The sequence below is a fragment of the Podarcis melisellensis genome, assembly GCF_964234715.1.
Source record: "Podarcis melisellensis genome assembly, chromosome: 1".
Lineage (NCBI taxonomy): Eukaryota > Metazoa > Chordata > Lepidosauria > Squamata > Lacertidae > Podarcis > Podarcis melisellensis.
Window position 1 is genome coordinate 99492339 of NC_138528.1, and position 11246 is coordinate 99503584.

Genomic DNA, 11246 nt, shown 5'->3' on the forward strand with positions numbered 1-11246 from the left:
AATAGAAAGGCGAACTTTCCTACTCCTGGTGGGAACTATAAAACGTAAAATAAAAATGGAGGGGGGCCAAAATAACCTTTTCCACCTGGTAAGCCAGGTGTGTATATGTCCTGGGAGAGCGGGGAGACCCTAGGTAATAACAGTTTGCAGGCAGAAACAACTCCCTTCCTCTGTCTCTCTCAGAAAGTGATCCCAAGTAAATGTAGATTTCAGTTCAAAAATGAGAACTCACCCCACCTCACCACTTCCTCCCTAGCTGTAGACAAGGAAAACAGACCCCAAGACAGCAATTGTTTTTAAAAGAAAAAGAGGTAGGGAGAGAGAGAAAGAACGAGAGGGAGAGGCGGAACAACAATGAGCAAAAAATAGAAAAGAGAGGAAAATATAACCGAGAACGTACCTGCGAAGTCTTGTGTGTAGTTTTGGTCAGCAATGGAGAGAAGAAGAAGCATGAAAAAGCCGCGGAGTGGAGGAAGGAGGGGAGAAAAAAAGGTGCAGGGAGATGTAGCTGGTTGGAAGAGAGGACAAAATGGTCAAAAAGCCTCGGAAAGAGTTGTCGGAAGGGACCGTTATTCCTGCTGGGCAGGTTAGGACTGATCTCTTTCTGCCACTCCAGGAAACACAAACCTGGGGACGGACTGACGTGTTACGCCTCTTCTAATGACATTTTTTTCTTTTTCTTTTCTGTAGGAGAGAGAGGAGAGAGGACCCTGAAACACACGCCACCTATCTTTGTGGGGAGGGATAATTGAAGAGCGCCAAACGTGAGCATCATGTGGAAACGTGATCGCCAAGTTTCTCTCTGGGAAAGGAAGGATCTGGGATAGATTATACCTTGAAGTCTCCGCGAACGCTTTAGTGGAAGAAATGAAATTCCACCTCCCTCTCTCTCTCCTCCTCCTCCTCCCCCCTCCCCTCCGCCTTTCCCTCCCTCTTTTCCACCCTCCCCTGGCCTGCCTGCCTCCTTCCCTCCCTCCCTCCCCAGCCATCAAGTCTTTGGCATCATTATCCTCTTCGCTAAATCCTACTGGATGCGAGGCGGAAAACGGTGAACACCATTCACAGAACTAGCCCAACTCAAAGGAACTGAAAGTTGCAAGGAGACACCCGGAGGCTGTGCGGTTCGCATCCCGCAGGCTTGCTCGCAGCGCGCGGCTAGAGAGCAAGACGGGATCTGCAGCAGGGAAAGAGAGATCTAGGGATCGTTTGTTTGTTTGTTTGTTTATGGGCTTCCTCCCTCGATTGCTTTTCCTTCGCGCCCCTTTCAAATTGCAGATGCCAGAGTGACGGGGCAGGCGGGGGAAAACAAAACAAAACTATTCATAATAAAACTTAGGGGCAGAAAGGAAGACGCTGAATTAGCGCTGAAGATATATAACAAGTGGCCAATGAACTCCTGGTCCTTAAAAAAAATAAAAATAAATTTATGGGGCGTTTCAAAGCTGCTAAGCGCGCTTACTTAGAGGCAAAACCTTCTGCTGGAGATAGAACTTTTACTTGAGAGTGAATGCAGCGACGATCTCTCGTGTGTGTGTTAATAAGTCCCTGCTGCTCTTTTTTGTGGGTGGGAGGGAGAAAATATCGACATTTTTCTCTTGGGGTGTATGCAAAGGCTGAGAATTGGGGGGGGGGAATAATAACTGCTTCCCCCCACCTTCTGTTCTCCTTTCACACTTGCAAGGAGATAGTCAGAGGGGCAGTTAGGAAACAGAGATAATATGTATAGAGGCATATACGGGCGAAGTGCGGTGTAAGAAGACTCGGAACCCATAAACAAGCAGACAAAATAAAGACAGAATGCATATTCAGTGCATGAAATATATAGGTAGCTTTCAACTGTGGCTTTAAGCTTGTTTACTCGGAAGCAAATCCCTCTGTGGTCAGTGGGGTTAGCATCACAGTAACTGTTCTTTAGGATTGCAGTCAAAGATTTAGACAGATTGACTTCTACCTGCACCAGTATATTAGAATATCAAACACACACACAGAGAGGGAGAGAGAGAGAGAGAGAGAGACAGACAGACAGACAGATAGACAGACAGACAGATAGACAGACACACACACACACACACACACACTCAGTGTCTCTCTCGTACACACAGATGGCCCTTGAAGGGCAGAAAGTTGAGTGGGTAGCTTTGCATTTCATGGGGGTAACAAGTCTTTTTTGTGTGTGCGCTCGCGGAGAGGTGGGGGGACTTTGGCAAAGATTAAAATGAAAATTAAGCCCTGAGACTCCACCTTTGCACTGTGGGGATTGGTTATGCAAATGGGGAAGGGATTTCCTGGAGAAGGCAGCTTTCTACTGTATGGTTAATTAAATCATCACTCAAAAAGGTTTCCAATGTGACGCGCCTGTCCTAATCCAATCAGGTTACGTAGGTCCTAAACAAGAAAGATATTCCTCTCCCCCCCACACACATCTGGAAGTCAGCAATTTAGCAAGTACTGCACATTATTAACCAATTCCGAGTCCACGGTCCCAGGGGAACCTTTAAAACACACACGCACAGCACACACAACTTAAAGTGTGTTCTTAACCAATGCTCTTCTGTTTGCTTAATCAAAAAGCTGCTTTGCAGGCGCATCGTCGGAGGGGCTGGGGGGTTGGGGTTGGGAGAGACCACCGGCTGCAGGCGAAGTCCTTAAAAGCACCCGGAGAGGATGAAAGAGGCCCGGCTGGGCGGCGGGGAGAAGAGAGAAGAAGGGGATCCTTTGCTGGGTTCAGCTTCCCCCATATTTCCCCCCCCCCCAGCAGCAACCCCTTCCTTTTCTCTGCGAGATAACTTTTTGCGTGATCTCAGTGCTTCCTACAAAGAAATACCCAAGGGGGACAAAGTTCCAATTCGCGAGGTTGACTGGCATGATCCCGTGCTGAAACTAAACAGGAGCTGCCCAGGCACACACACACACACACACGAGGGGGAGAGAGAGAGAGAGAGAGAGAGAGAGAGAGAGAGAGAGAGAGAGAGAGAGAGAGGAGAGAGAGAGAGAGAGAGACTGGGTTCCTCCGGCAGCATCTTCCTCGCTTGGCCACAGTTAAATCTCTTAGAGAGCGCTCCTCTCTTTCTCTGCAGACCCCCTCCGACCCCGCCAGCTCCTTCCCACTGAAGGAAACTGAAACAAATGCTGCGCTGATCCGACACTCCACTTTTACTTACAGTAAGCTAAGATAAACTGCTGGCGAGCTGTGCATTGAACGGGCGCCTTGAGCGAGGCGACTGGGATGCTTGCTCCAGTCCCTGCAATCACCGCCTCCAAAGGGAAAAGGCTCCTGAAGCTCAGGACCAGGGGGTGAGGGGATGGATGCGTATTTTGGAAAGGGGAGAGGGGGTAACGCACTCTTGCCACCTTGCTGGCCGAGGGAGGAAGAAAAAGGAATAAAAAGCAGCCCAAATCAGAACATGCAACCGCATCCTCTCCGCCACATACGCCCTACTTCCCTCTCTTTCGAAGCTTTGGGTGAATCATTTCCAAAACTGCGGGGACACGGTCCAAATAAACCCAAACAAGGCTTTTGGGGAGAATTTATTTCCTCCCTGCCATCCGAAAATAGGTCTAAATCTTCCGCTCAGCAGGAACTAGAAGGAGGTAGAGGGACACCCCTCACCTCTCCTCGCAGTTCCTGCCTCGCGCGCATTGGGATTTCTTGTTCCGTGTTTGAAGGGAATATTCAGACGTTTTGGTTGACACGCATTTGGGGTTAGGATAAGCGCGGGGATCTTTGGAGCGAGCTTCTAAATCAAATGCTCATTTCAGGTTTGCTTGACGGGAAGCTTTCTCCTGGTGTCATCCGGAGAGCAGCCCCCCCCCCCCTCCCATACCGCCACGACCCACACTCCGGATCGAACGGGACCCAATTGCCCCGTCCGATCCGAATCAAAGAGGGCTTTTTTCCATTGACACCTTCTCCGGGGCAGGTAAGGCAGGTTCCTAACGGTGGGACGCCCGGAAGAAGCGAAGGAAACTTCTTTTTCTTAACCTGTGACTATTAAAGAGCCTCTTCCACTTAAGACCTGTCGTTTTTGTATTAATTCAAAACATCTCTTTTTTTCTTTTTTTTTAAAAATCCTGATCCACTGATGATGGCAAAAAGATGAAGCTCAGTAATTAGACAAGTGGGAGAAGAGCCTCTCCAGGCTTTTATTCTGGTTCTTTGCATTGAGTTGGGATAAAACTTCCCTCTCTTTTCTCTTTTGAGGAGGGGGGAGAGCTAAACTGTTTACGGACTGACCTAACGATCCCTATCCCGGAGAGGAGGGTACCATTCGTTTTTAGACGGAGGCGCCTCTGGATTACTGGAGAGAGGGACAAGAGGGTGAGCAGATCCTGTTGCAAATACGAACGCGAAGTACCAACCCCAGGCAGCCAGATCCCAAGTCTTTTTCATCTGAAGGAGGTCTTTTCGGATCTGGTCTGGAGCTCTAAAGCACAGTGACCCTTCTGAAAGAGCTACAGCGAACCTACACCAATAATACTCATACTAATACTGATAGCAACAACCTCCTTTTCTGAATTCTCGATTACACGTCTCCCTCCCCTTTATCTGAAGTGCAAGTGCTTAACATGTAATCTCATTACCACCCCTTTATATATTATTCCTACATCTCAGATTATTAACTAGGGCACGAGGTGGTGGGGTGGTAGTGGGGGGAAGAGCCAACTTGCTTCCAAATATTTTTTCCCCCTTCGCCTTAAAGCAAAGCTTTAGATTTCTTTCCCCCCTTCAAATAAATGGGAATTACACGGGCAATCCTTTGCGAGGAGGACAGAGACCGAACCAGACCGTGGGAAGGTCCTCGTGGATTTAGAGAAAATACACTGCCGCGGCCAAAATAATTCCTAGACACTTAGGAAGTCCCCCCCCCCCCCGCAGAGCCATCCTTTAGTTTCCACAAACTCCCGAAACACGCGTGGAAAGAGGGAGGGGGGAAGGCAGGCGGGGGAGGCTAACAACACGGGGGGGACGCTCCCCGGAGAGACTTTTCGCAAGATTGGTACGTACCCGCTCAACTCTTAATAGCAAGGATGCTTTATTATTATTATTATTATTATTATTATTATTACGCTGCTAAACAGGGAGAGAGTGGGGTTTGGGCTGAGGATTTGTGTCAGAAAATAGGAACATAAAAAAATTAATAAAAATGAAGCCTATCACCACTGAGGAAGAAGAGGCGAAACAACTTTCACCTCCGCGGTTAGGACGCGCGGCTTCGTGAAGCTACAGGAGGAATGCAAGTGCTCTTTTCCTGGGCTAAGCAAGATTTTGACAACAGCGCCGAAAGCGAAGGGAAAACTGATCGATGCTCTGCTTCGCCCCCTCCCAGACAAACGAAGCGTCTCCCTTGCCTTGGCTTCGTCCAAGCCTCCAGTCCCATCCTTGGCAGGAAGTTGCCGTGGAGGGAAAAGGGAGGGAGAAAAAGAAAAGAAAAGAAAAGAAAAGAAGAAAAGGAGAGACTTACTTTCGAGTAAACTTAGAGAGGCTTGGGAGACGCACGTGTGAGATTTGCAGCACGAGGCTGGGCATGTTGACACAGAAGGATGCCCAGCACGGGTTTCAAGGGGGCTGACGCTCAAGTAAGCCTCATTTTATTTATTTGTTTGCTTATTTACATTGTCATTATTATTATAGCACACTCTTGGGAATTAAAAAAGAAGGAAAAAGAAAACCCCCACCTTCAGTTCTACAAGCCACCAAATTAGCAGCCTCAGCGAATCAGACGTTGGGTGGATGGGGCGGACGCGACCCCGTCTGGCGCTGAGGAGCAAAAAATGGTCCCTGCGTGTCTTTCCCCTTCCCCATCGCTGCAACTTTTCCCCTGCGTAAAAGAAAAGGGGACCTTTGGGGCCAGCCAAACGTGTCTGCCGACGAAGAGGATGCCAGGCGGGCACCGGGCTCTGCCTTGCCCTCCCCCGATTGCCCCCTTTGTTCCATTGCCTCCATCCCCCACGTGAGAGGGGCCGTGGGAACCGGGCGGAGGGGGGAGCGCGCGCCTCTGCCCCCCTTGGCCCGGCCTGTCCACGGACTGCGCCACCAGCGGCTCCTCTCTGGCCGGGCTCTCCTTTTCCCCCACGTGACGCCGCGGCCCCATTTCCGGTTGGCCGGGGGGCTGCGGTGGGAGCCGAGCGAGCGGCCACCTGCCTCCCTCCCTCCCTCGCACGAGCCTCCCCCGCCCAAGGGCGGCCGGGGGCTCATTAGCATGAGAAAAGGGCGCGCGCTCTGCCTCGGCGTCTCCCGCGCGCTCTCCGTCTCCCCGCGCATATGTCGAGGGCCCGCCGAAGCAGGCAGGCGAGGTCGGAGCCAGGGGCTCCTCAGGGTGACGGACGGGCGTGGGGAGGGGGGGGGGATCTTTCTTGAAAGGCGCTGGGAAAGGGCTTGGCCAACTCGGCGGCGGCCCTTCCCGAGACTGCGCTTCCAGAGGATCCTGCAGGTTAGCCAGTTAAGCGTAGGATTGTTGGCCTGCTCTCTTCTGGCCCGGGCTGCCAAGAAAGTGTCTGTGAAATTAGAGGTATATTGATGACAGGGGAACCTCACTCGCTCCCATTGTGTCTGGGTGGATTCAGATGAGCAGCTTTTGACATTTGGGATTTTGGGGTTGCTTGGGTAGGTTTCTTTTCCTGCAACTGAAGGCATGCAGATTTGGGTTGCCTAATAGTACCCAGCAAGCAACGGGCCTTCCTGTTTTCTGCAAGCCGCAATAGGAAAAGTGTATGCCGTTTTTTTCTGTTTTCTCTTTAAAGATGCAGTTTAAAAGGAGTTTCACTTTTTGGCTTGTTCATTTGGAAGGAGACAGCCCCCGGCATATAAACACTTGGTACACATGGCATCTCAAGAATACAGCATGTCCTGGAGGAAGAGGAGGATTGGTCTGCTTAAAATTCATAATCCTTACAAAGTGGCTGCCCCATTCATGAAGTGCTCCTTCTTTTTAGGGGGAGTAAACACAAGCACAGCGAAGAGAAAGAAAAGACATTTATTCACGGAGTAGTAATGCTTCTAAACCGCACAAATGCAGGGCCAGCGTTTCATAATTTAGTACTATTTTTGCATTGATTTGTATATGAAATAGGTGGAGTTTCATTGTGCATTTCCCAGGGTTGATTGTTTCACCCTCCAATCTGTGAGCTCAGAGGCTTGCATTTGCGAGCTGTGAATATGTGCTGTGTAGTGGCCATACTTGTGTCACCTCCAAGGCAAAGAAGTGGTAGCTGAGGGCTGGTTTCTGTGTTGCACTCTTACCCCTCCCTTAATTTTGCTGCAAGTACACTTCTCAGACAGGCAGTGGATGCATGTCTGGTGCAGACACACTTCACACCTGAGTATGTGCCTGTTCTTTAGCTATGAGGAGAAGGGGAACTCCAGGCTACCTTCCTAGAACAGGGAGATTTCAGTAATTCAGTAGCTTAAGCCAAGTCAAATTTCTTTCTGGAAGGCATTGTAAGAAGAATTGCACAGTGTGTGTTACCTCTATAGTGGCCAGCTGGAACTTTGTAGGACTGTTGTTTTTTTGTACAAACATCTGATATTTTCATAATAGGTAGATTTTTTTTGGAAAAGATGATCAGCTGGTGCTTGAGTTCTGCAGCCACGTTTTAGCTGAAGTGTAAGCATCTTGTACTGACACTCACATTGCAGAACTATAAAATGCAAAAGGATCAGATATTTTCACAAGAGGACATGTACCACAACATGTTGTGACACTTTTTTCCAGCACCTAACAGGAATGTTTTTGTTTAGGGTTACTGCCAGCCACCTGGAGATGTCATTTTCTAATTCTTAGGGGCTCAAGGTAGCCAATTTACTCTCCCTCTGTAGTTTTCTATCACTTTCTTTTCCTGGGTTCTGTTAAGACTGAGCATGTTCAGTTTGGGAATGTTTTGTTACTTTTCTTTTTTATACTCCTGCAAACTTTGAGGTTTCCTTTGAGCATTCTGAGCGCACCGAATTCCTTGTTAGAGGGAACAATTGTGCCTGATTAACATAACTTGCATATCATTTTAAAAAACATGGCAGATACATTTGGAGGATATTGTTTGCTCTATGCTATGCTATCCCCTCCCCCGAAAAAGTTCTTATGCACAGACTTGGAAACGGCAACATATGATGAATTCCTGTATCATTCCCATGTCAAAACAGCACTATGAATCACTGCTTCGTCCATATGATATTCAGGTCACTCCGGTTTCAGTTCTAGGATTGGGCTATGTATCCTGATATATAATAAATGTTTAAATTTTTTACTTTTATATTTATTACAACTTACACCCTGCTTTTTACCATCAGCATCCCAAAGTGGCTTACAGAATAAAACTATGCAACATACAAAGTTTAAAGCATAAATTGAAACATCAGAGATTTAAAACTTCAGAGCGGCATTCACGGTGCGGAGGCCTCCAAAAATAAGAGATCTAATCTGGTTTCTGAAACTTGGCAGGGGTTGTGCTTTCCTGGTTTCCAATGGGAGGGAGTTCCACAGAGCTAGGTTCCCTACACTGAAGGCCAACTCCTTGCCGACACAAGTTGTGCTTCTGGTTCCCTGTGGGAGTACTAATATTGCTGCCCCTATATGATCTCAGTGATCATTTTGGGAGACATGGGTTAAGGCATTCTGGACCTAAGTTGTTCTGGAGTTTGTACACTAGTATCTTGAACCTGGCCTGGTCCTCTGTGTTATTTGCCACTCAGTGGCAAAGCATTTGCTTCTTCTGCAGGATGCCACAGGTCCAATCCCTGTTCCTTCTGTTAAAACAATGACATCCAACTCTCAAGAGACTGTAATCTGCTTCCAGAAGGGACCCTCTGCAAGACACAGGAGAGTATTCTGGGCTTGTAGGTGAAATTGTGCTGGTAAAAGGCAAAGCAGCTTCCTGTCGGGAAGGGCTGTAGCTCAGTGGTAGAGTATCTGCTTTGCATGCAGAAGGTGCCAGATTCAGTCCCCAGCACCAACCAGGTTCAACCCTTGTCTGAAACCCTGGAGAGTCGCTGTTGGTCAGTGCAGATGATACATGCTTAGATAGACCAGTGTTTGATTCTGCATAAGGCAGCTTCCTGCATTCCTATCTGTGCATATTTGCAAGTGTATCAGAAGTGTGTTTGTCCTTTTGAAAGTAAGTGGATAACACAATCCTGGGTGAATTCCTTTAGTGTTCGTTCTTGGGATATAAGGGGCAGTTGCCGCTCTTGCGTCTCCCGTGACAACGATATTCAACTCCGGGTACTCTCTCTGGTGAAGTTGGTGGTTATTAGCATTCCTTCCTTCCCTTTGTTTACAGTTTCTTATTTACTTTGTTGAATTTTTTAAAAGTTGCAAGAATTCTGTCAAATACATATATTCAACAGTATTTAGGCCTCAAAAATAAAGATGCATTAGAAAGATGCCTATTATGCTTCAGAATTATTAATTGACATTTTTTATGATGAATAATTAATCATTGGAATAATTTTTGTATCTCTGATCTGAACACATATTTGCATATCTAATGTCTGATTTTAAATGTGGTTTCTTTAGTTGCATTCTCCCAGGACAAAGAGATGAAGTAAGAAACATCCTAATGTGAAACTATCCCCCCCCCTCTCCACCACCTCCTTGGGTTGCACTTGTAAAAGTGGGTTTATTGAGAGAGAAATTTCTCCTAAGATATGAAGTTGTCAACAAACTTTGTATGCCTTATGGGTGCATTGTAGAAAACATATTCAGATATGACTGGCATGGTCCTACTTCCTTAAATCCTGTGATAAGTTTAAGACCCCCATTTAATTTATTTGACAGGTGGCCTGGTCCAATGGATGCTTTCTTGGAAATAAATCTTGCTAAAATCAGTAGGATTTATAGTCATAGATCGATAATCTGGCATATCTCTGTCCTTTTTAAAGCTGTATTTATATAACTCTTAGCCATACTCCATTTATTGCTGTATGTTTAAGCATAGGTACAAGCCCAATGCTGATCGAATTGATCTTCTCAGCAGGCCTCACTGAGAGAAAGCTGGAGGAAACTTGCATCTCTCTGTATATATCCCATTTGTTAGACACATGCTACTGTAAAAGTCTTGATGTGACTTACAGCTCAGGGCAAAACATATTCTATGCAAGCCATTCTGAATTAAAAACAAAAGCAGCACCTTCAATAAAATAATCAGTGGATTTAAAGAAATTGCAAGCCAACCCTAGAAAATACACATCATCATCATAATCAACAAGCCAAAAATGCCCACAGAGACAGCCATGATGTTAACCAAATGCCTGGGAAAATATGAAAGCCTTTGCCTGGCGCTGGAAATAGGTTGGTGCCAGGTGAATATTCTTTCAGAGAGTGTTCTACACAGTGGAGACTATAAGCAAAGGCCACCTCTCTCTTCTCTGCATCTCCATCCGAGGAGGGCCTCAGATGATGACCTCATGGTCTGTATAGGCTCATGTCAGAAGAGGCCTTCAGTTAGGTAATAGGCCCCCAAACTGTGTAAGGTTTTATAGGTTAAAGCCAGCACTTTGAAGTGGACTCAGAAATGTATGGGTCGATATTTTTTTACCAATAATAGTTGTTCAGCAACAATATACACGTTGATACGGAAAAACCCATGCACTAGCTATGAAATTGATGTGTGTTCTAGGTTAGGATAAATTCTCAGTCTGTGCTAGGCAGCAGCCAGAAATCTTGATTCTGAGTGGTCCTATAATAAGACCAGAATCCGGAAGAGGACAAACTTGTGTTTTGTTTCTGCCTTTGATTTGATTCCACCATAGAACTTTGTCAGGATTTACACCTCATTCACCTTTTGTTTTGTTTTGTTTTAAAGCCCCTGACAGATTTACCCCATTAATATAAAATTCTCCTGACTGCTGTTCTAATAAGAGAACTGTGATTGTGCCTGTAAGATCCTTCAGGGATGGAGGGAATTGCAGAGTGTATGGTTTTATGGCAACAACTTTAGTATCAAACAAGAACTTACACTGAGTACTACCTGAGTCTTCTTGACTTGCTCTTGCTTGTGAAGAATAAATAAAAACCTGGGTCAGAACTGCTCCAGATTGAAATATGCTAGAACTGAGGTGGGAAAATATAATGCAGGACTCTTGGGTTGAGCTTTTCCATTCCACTACTTGTGCTGGGATTGTGTAAAATACAGTCGTACCCTAGAAGTCAAATGCCATCCATTCAGGAAGTCTGTACGACTTCCAAAACATTCGAAAACCAAAGTGCAGCTTCTGACTGGCTGCAGGAAGATCCTGCAGCCAACTGGAAGCT

The 11246-nt window shown here is 46.7% G+C and overlaps 1 protein-coding gene and 2 long non-coding RNA genes across 5 annotated transcripts in view; 2 read left to right on the plus strand and 1 right to left on the minus strand.

Moving 5' to 3' along the window:
• ZEB2 (zinc finger E-box binding homeobox 2) overlaps window positions 1-970 on the minus strand; it is a 164119-nt gene extending 163149 nt beyond the window's left edge. The window contains exon 1 of one of the 3 annotated variants that reach the window (XM_081928527.1): window positions 628-970. The gene's annotated coding sequence lies outside the window, so the exon portion shown is untranslated. Of the gene's footprint in view, window positions 1-400 lie in introns of all 3 variants that reach the window. The other 2 variants (XM_081928526.1, XM_081928528.1) reach the window with 2 other exon arrangements.
• On the plus strand, window positions 691-4013 carry LOC309380304. The gene is made up of 2 exons (XR_014172821.1): window positions 691-764; window positions 3760-4013. It is a non-coding gene; the product is annotated as an uncharacterized lncRNA (long non-coding RNA).
• A 1449-nt stretch (window positions 4014-5462) lies between these two features.
• LOC309380251 overlaps window positions 5463-11246 on the plus strand; it is a 123275-nt gene continuing 117491 nt past the window's right edge. The window contains exon 1 of the long non-coding RNA XR_014172771.1: window positions 5463-5577. This is a non-coding gene — a long non-coding RNA (uncharacterized lncRNA). The remainder of the gene's footprint in view (window positions 5578-11246) is intronic.